Below are 7,663 nucleotides of genomic sequence, written 5' to 3'. Positions count from 1 at the left end.
GAGAAGGTAGAACACAAAGAGGAGAGGCAAAGGGACGAATTGTTTAGTGAAATTCGGCCCATAGCACTCACAAAACAAGTGTGGAGGCCTAAACAAAAACAAAACACAGATGCTTCTACATTAGTTGCAGCAACACCTTCACCACCAAAAGAAGATGATGCGACCCCTATTACATCGTCTACACTACCTGAAACATCCCCTTCAATTGAGGAATCTTTAAGCCCAATATACACATTGGGAGATGAAGATGAGATGGTGGATTATTAATCTACACCGGTTCGGGAAGGTATGGATATTAATATGGTATATTACTTACCTGCCGAGTTTCGTGCTATAGGTGAAGAAGGGGAGGTAGCCCAGCTGAATTTTGGTCCTAAGAATGCTATTTTCGAGAAGCCAAGAGAACCGGTGAAACACTTGAAGCCATTGTACCTCAAAGGTCATATTAACGGATTGCCGGTTGCTAGGATGCTCGTTGATGGTGGTGCTGTGGTAAATCTTATGCCCTACTCGGTCTTCAAAACGTTGGGGTTAGATGATGATGCATTGATGAAGACCAATATGGTACTTAATGGATTCGAGGGTAAAGAAAAGACAGAGGCCAAAGGTGTGATGTGCATGGAACTCACCGTGGGAAGCAAAACTTTGGCCACCCCATTCTTCATCGCCGAGGTGCAAGGTAACTATAATGTTATATTAGGTCGAGATTGGGTTCATGCTAACCAATGTGTGCCGTCTACCATGCATCAATTTTTAATACAATGGATCGATGATGAGGTAGAAATCATTCACGCGGATAATTCGTCTTGTGTTGCTTTGGCCGATGCATCGGTGGATTGGAATCATCCCGATGTAACTTGCTTAAAAGGACGTGACCTCTCGGAGTTTGATTTCCTTAGTGCTACAAGGAACGGGTTCATTCCCATCTCTTTAAAGCCGATTGGTGGTAATCGGTTACAAGGTATGATGTGAACAAGAAGTTAAAATCAACGGCCGATATATAACTATCGCCCTTAGCATAAACATGGCCGATACATAATTATCATCCTGAGAAAAATAAATGTCCTATGGAGTGTTGACATCGTCCTTAGAACAAATACATTGCAAATTATTTTTCGGCACGCAAGTTTTGCCGAAAAACAGGGGGGCATGTGTTGACACCAGATTTGGCACGGTCAATAACTTATTTAAGATGGCCGCAAATGGAGAAGTGATCTTCATGAAAGAGTTCCGTATTGTTGATATGAACATCTTTGAAGTTTGGGTCATCGCCGTCCGATTTCATCTCGAAGGCCGAAACTATGCTCAAAGTACTAAGAACTTATATTCAGAGTACAGTTTGGCCGATTAAGCCCCCAAGACGACCTCAAATGGAAAAATGATCTACACGGATTGTCTTCGTCTCGTCGAAATGATCGATTCTGATATAACAATCGTCCAAATCTGAGTTCGTATGCAAAAGTTAGAGCAATCGGAGTGCAGCCCTGTCACGAGGCGAAATATGGCGCGCCCCACCACACGCCATGTCTGATTGGTAGCGCGAGTAAAGAGATCTTTTGCGCGAGCTATTTGACCCTCAAGATGACCTCTGATCAAAAAACATTCAACATGAAAGTTTTTCGTATCGTTGAAACGGTCAAGATTGCTTTTGGACTCGTTTTCATTCCAGATCGTTTACCACCACAAAAAAGACCCGCAAGGTGCAGCCAGTTTAAACCGAACAGTTTTGGAAAGTTCGGACAAGACCAATCCGAATTTGACTAGGGTTTTGGACGTGAATCCAAGCCTTTTCCTTGCACGGGAAGTCCAGCCGCCTCTTATATACCTAAGAGGTGACGGCCGATTGAACAACAACACACAATCGAACAATCAATCTACTTTTTACCCTAGTTTTACATCTCTCCCTTGTTCTTTCTCTCTCGTTCTTCGTTCGTTCTTCGTTGAAGGGTAGCGATCCTCGAGGCTCTAGGGGCGGGCAAACCGGCCTAGGGCAGCCCATAGCCGCCATGTGTCCAGACGGGGTCCCTCCCGGGCGCGTGGGGTTTCGAGTGCTCAAAAGTGCCCGCCGGATTGCTTGCGTACCGCGCTTCTGGACGGGTCTCCTTCGACGTGAGCTGCGGTGCATCACCCTCGGCGTCGGAGGTACACGGTGACGTGTTCGTGTGTGAACACAATGCTAATACACAGGGTAACAATCAGAGACGTAAGGGTAAGTGGCCTCGATCCGGCGGGTCAGGCCCATCTCTTGAGCAGCTACTCAATGAGCCCTGTCTGAAACACGGCACCCGGGAGCACCCCGCTACACACCCGTGGAAAGATTGCGTGATCATGAAGACGTTTAAAAATTCCAATACCTTAGATGGTAGTCATGGATCTGGCGGCGGTTCAGGGGCTGGCGGCTTTCATGGCCCGGGCGGTAGTTCAAATTCCGGGTTTCAGGGACAGCCGGGTGGAAATAATTAGCAGCAATCTGGTCAGGGAGGACAACAACAACAGCAGTAGGGTTATCAGAGCCATCCAAAATAGTTGAGTGGTGGGCAGTACCATGTGTTTACCACTACCTTATGCAAACGCGACCAGAAGGTTCTTAAGAGCGCTGTAAATTCGGTTGAGCCGGCAATTCCTCGTTATTTGAGATGGTCAGAGCAACCCATCATATGGAGCAGAGAGGATCACCCTCCACGAGTTGATAATCCGGGTTAGTTAGCCTTGGTGGTAGCACCCCAGGTTGGGGGATATAAATTCACTAAGGTACTCATGGACGGAGGTAGCAGCATCAATATCCTCTATTATGATACTTTCCAGCGCATGGGGTTGACTGAGAAGAATCTGAAAACATCCAACACTGTTTTCCATGGGGTGGTTACAGGCAAGTCGGCTTACCCAGTTGGCAAGATTGAATTGGAGGTGGCCTTTGGAGATGAGTATGATTCCAGGGCTGAGAAATTGACGTTTGAAGTGGTTAAAATCAGGAGTCCGTATCACGCTTTGTTTGGGCGACCGGCTTATGCTAAGTTCATGGCACGGCCGTGCTTTACTTACAGCTCAAGATGCTGGGTTACAAGGGCATCATCACTGTGCATGGGAGTCGAAAGGTGGCCTTGGAATGTGAAGAAGGCGACGCGGCTTACGCTGAGACTGCCTGTGCCGCAGAGGAGCTTAAATTTTATCAAGACAATGTTGACCCGACAGATATGACCTCCCTCAAGAAACAAATTACTGAGCATGACCCGGCGTTGAAGTTTAAATCGGCCGCTGAGACAAAGCTTGTTGACTTTACCCCAGGAGACGCCTCTAAGCAGTTCAGTATCAGTGCCAATTTGGATCCTAAATAGGAAAGCGTGCTAATCGAGTTCATCCGTGAGAATTGGGACATCTTTGCATGGAAACCTTCTGACATGCCAGGTGTACCGAGGGAACTCGCTGGGCACACTCTCAATATTGATCCAAAGTATAAGCCGGTCAGGCAGTTTCTCCGACGGTTCAACGAAAAGAGAAGGAAAGCTATTGGGGAAGAGGTCGCCCGGCTCTTAGCGGCCGGGTTTATTGTTGAAGTTTTTCACCCAGAGTGGTTGGCTAACCCGGTGTTAGTGCTCAAGAAGAACGGCACTTGGCGGATGTGTGTGGATTACACGGACTTAAACAAGGCTTGTCAGGCTGATCCCTTTGCTCTCCCCCATATTGATCAAATCATTGATGCTACGGCGGGTTGTGAACGGTTCAGCTTCTTGGATGTTTACTCTGGTTATCATCAGATCAAGATGGCAGTTAAGGACCAGGAGAAGACAACTTTCATCACTCCGTTTGGGGCCTTCTGTTATGTATCTATGCCGTTTGGGCTCAAGAGTGCCCAGGCGACTTATCAGCGATGTGTACAGAACTGTTTGCACGATCAAATTGGGCGTAATGTTCATGCTTATGTGGATGACATCATGGTGAAATCCAGAGAAAAGGAAACCTTGATATCTGACTTGAGAGAGACCTTTGACAATCTCCGGGTTTACAAGATGATGCTTAACCCGACCAAGTGTGTGTTTATTGTGCCTGCGGGCAAGCTCTTGGGTTTTCTGGTACCAAATAGAGGCATTGAAGCTAATCCGGAGAAAATCACGGCGATTACCTCTCTAGCTAAGCCGGCGTGTATCAATGATGTTCAGCGCCTGGCGGGTCGTGTTGCCGCTTTAAGCCGGTTCATAAGAGGTTAGGGGAGAAGGCCTTACCGCTATATCAGATGTTCAAGAAGACAGACACCTTCGTATGGAGTGATGCTGCTAACACTGCCTTTGAAGATTTGAAGAGACAGTTGTCTGAGCCACCGGTTCTTGCGGCTCCCATTGATAGAGAGCCGTTGTTGTTATATGTGGCTGCTAACTCACGGGCCGTCAGTGTTGCCATTGTGGTGGGGCGTAAGGAGGTAGGCAAGGAGCACCTGGTTCAACGGCCGGTTTACTACGTTAGCGAGGTGCTCGTTGAGTCTAAACAAAGATATCCGCATTGGCAGAAACTTGTTTATGGTGTGTTCATGGCAAATCGGAAGCTGAAGCAGTACTTCCAAAGCCATCCTATAAAGGTGGTAAGTTCAGCCCCTCTGGGAGACATCATTCAAAACAGGGAGGCCACAGGGCGGATCACTAAGTGGGCTATTGAGCTTGGACCCTTTGGTTTGAAGTATATGCCCCGTACTGCTATCAAATCTCAAGCCTTGGTCGATTTTATCAATGATTGGACAGAGTTGTAGGCACCTGAGGAGAAGCCGGATAATACGTATTGGACTATTCACTTTGATGGGTCCAGGCAGTTAGAAGGCTGAGGGGTTGGCGTTGTTTTAACTTCCCCTCGAGGTGACAAATTTCGCAATGTGCTCCGGCTCATGTTTCCTTGTACTAACAATGCAGCTGAATACGAGGCCTTGCTCCATGATCTCCGGATAGCCAAGGAGATGAATTTGAGCCGGGTAAGGTGTTTGGGCGACTAATATCTCGTGGCTCAACAGGTCTCAGGCAAGTCGGATTCTAAAGATCCCCTTATGGCGGCTTACCATCGGAAAGTAGATGCTGTGGCTGGACATTTCAAAGGTTATCAGGTGGAGCACATTGATCGAAGGAAGAATGAGGCGGCTGATGCTTTAAGCCGGCTGGGATCTCAACGTAAGCCAGTGCCACCTAACACCTTTCTTGATGTTTTTCATAACCCTTCTGTCAAGGTGCCTACCGAGGAAGAACTAGCGGTGCCAGACCCGAAGGCACAGCTGGTGGCGGCTCTTCATGTCATCCCGGATTGGACCGTGCCTTATTTGGCCTATATGACCTGGGGAGAGTTACCAGAGGATGAAACTTTGGCAAGACAAATTTTCAGACGATCCAAATCCATGATGATTGTTAATGGTGAGTTGCATCATTGCAGTGTGACAGGGGCGTTTCAACGCTGTGTGTCACCTGGAGAGGGACAAGAGATACTTCATGAGATTCATGAAGGAGATTGTGGTCATCATGCCGGCTCAAAATCTCTTGTGGCCAAGGCTTTCTGTCATGGTTTCTACTGGCTCACGGCTCATGCTGATGCGGAGGATCTGGTCAGTAAATGTGACGGTTGTCAGAAGTTCTCACGACGTACTCATGTGTCGGCTCAGGAATTGAGGATGATCCCGATTACCTGGCCGTTCGCAGTTTGGGGGCTTGACATGGTTGGACCTTTCAAAAGGTCTAAGGATAAAAAGACACATCTCCTGGTGGCAGTGGATAAGTTTACAAAGTGGGTTGAGGCGGAGCCAGTCAGTAAGTGTGATGCAGCCACAGTGGTTCAGTTCATGAAAAAGGTGTCCTTTCGCTTTGGTTTCCCACACAGCATTATAACTGATAACGGTACTAACCTTTCCAAGGGAGCCATGGAAGAGTTCTGTCAGCGAGAACATATCCGGTTTGATGTTTCGGCCATTGCTCATCCTCAATCCAATGGTCAAGCAGAAAGAGCTAATGAAGAGATACTGAAGGGTATTAAACCCCGGATCTTAGTCCCCTTAAAACGGACTCCGGGTTGTTGGGTGGAGGACTTACCCACTGTATTATGGAGCATCAACACTACGCCTAATAGATCTACGGGTTACACACCTTTTTTCATGGTCTATGGAGCAGAGGCAGTTCTACCAAGTGACATCAGACACGATTCACCCCGTGTGGCGGCTTATGTTGAGGCGGACAACGAAAAGGCTCGTCAGGAGGCACTTGACTTGTTGGATGAGGAGCGAGACTTGGAAATAGCCCACTCGGCGATTTACCAGCAAAACCTGCGCCATTATCACAACCGTCGGGTCAAGAGCAGAACCTTTCAGGAAGGTGATTTGGTGCTCCGGCTCATCCAGGATCAGTCTGATATGCACAAGCTATCCCCTCCTTGGGAAGGACCCTTTGTGGTCAGCAAGAATTTGAACAATGGGTCATACTACCTCATTGATATTCGAGAGCACAAAGACTCACGTAAGTCAGAGGAGGAGACTCGCCGGCCGTGGAATATCGCCCATCTTCGGCCTTACTATACTTGAGCCACCGGCTCTTAGGATGTATATATTTTTGACGATATACATATTATATAAAGCAATAAAGCAGGACCTCTGTCCTTTTTCCCATAAAGAATGTTTTATGTCTTCTTTATCAGGTGGTGGACGCTACCAACAGGGAGCGGATCATATCTGAATCCGGCATTCCCTTTGGTCCAGCTTATGATCATATCCGAATCTAGCCATGATCACTTGGGGGCTTCCTCTTCAAACATAGGTCGTATCCGAACCAAAGAGAACATAGCTATCGATACCCACTTGATCGGCATACTGCCAAACCCACTTGGGGGCTTCTTGATCATATTTGAATCATAGCTTAACCCCTTTGGGTCTGACATGGATCGTATACGAATCAGCGTCATTAAACAAATCTTATGATCACTTGGGGGCTTCCTGTTCAAACATATGTCGTATTCGAACCAAAGAGAACATAGCTATCGATACCCATTTGATCGGCATCGCCAAGCCACTGGGGGCTATATGATTGTATTCGAATCTTAGCTTAACCCCTTTGGAACGGTTTACTGATCGTATTCGAATCAGAAGCCTGTAAATTGTTTTGACTATCCTGAGACCTTGTGAAAAACATTATGAGATGTTTTTTGTCTTTCTGGTTTAATATTGGTTACACCAGGTTGTTAAGTACCAGGTGAGCATCAAGTCAGCAGGAAGGATTATCAAAGGGTCGCAAAATAAGGCAAGCAAAATTAACACGCCAAGGAAATAAAAGCCAGAAATATATAGCAGTGGCGGCTTACGAAAGTGTTATGCGCTCGGAACATGCGCAAAGGCATGACACACATTGGAAAGTTTTTTCTACTCTATTACAAGACTCCCCGAGTTTGAATAAATGAAGCATTGTTTTTTGCAAAACACCTGGCAATTCACTCCTTCGGTGGGCTTGAAGTCCCCGGGTTATCCTTCTCTGCTTCTCCGTCGGCTGTTTTGTTCTGCAGAGTTGACGAGGCCTAGTCAATGCCGCTCAAAGCTTCAAATTCAGCTTCATCATCTATTAAACCGGCTGGGTCCACTTCAGGGGCAAAGGTATGCTTACGAGTAGGTGGGATCAGGCTGACGTCATCATATGGAATGTTTGGGATTCTCCGGTTC

Source organism: Triticum dicoccoides, chromosome 4B (assembly GCF_002162155.2).
Source record: "Triticum dicoccoides isolate Atlit2015 ecotype Zavitan chromosome 4B, WEW_v2.0, whole genome shotgun sequence".
Classification (NCBI taxonomy): Eukaryota; Viridiplantae; Streptophyta; class Magnoliopsida; order Poales; family Poaceae; genus Triticum; species Triticum dicoccoides.
The sequence above is the reverse complement of the archived record's forward strand: the minus strand, read 5'-3'. Positions refer to the sequence as shown.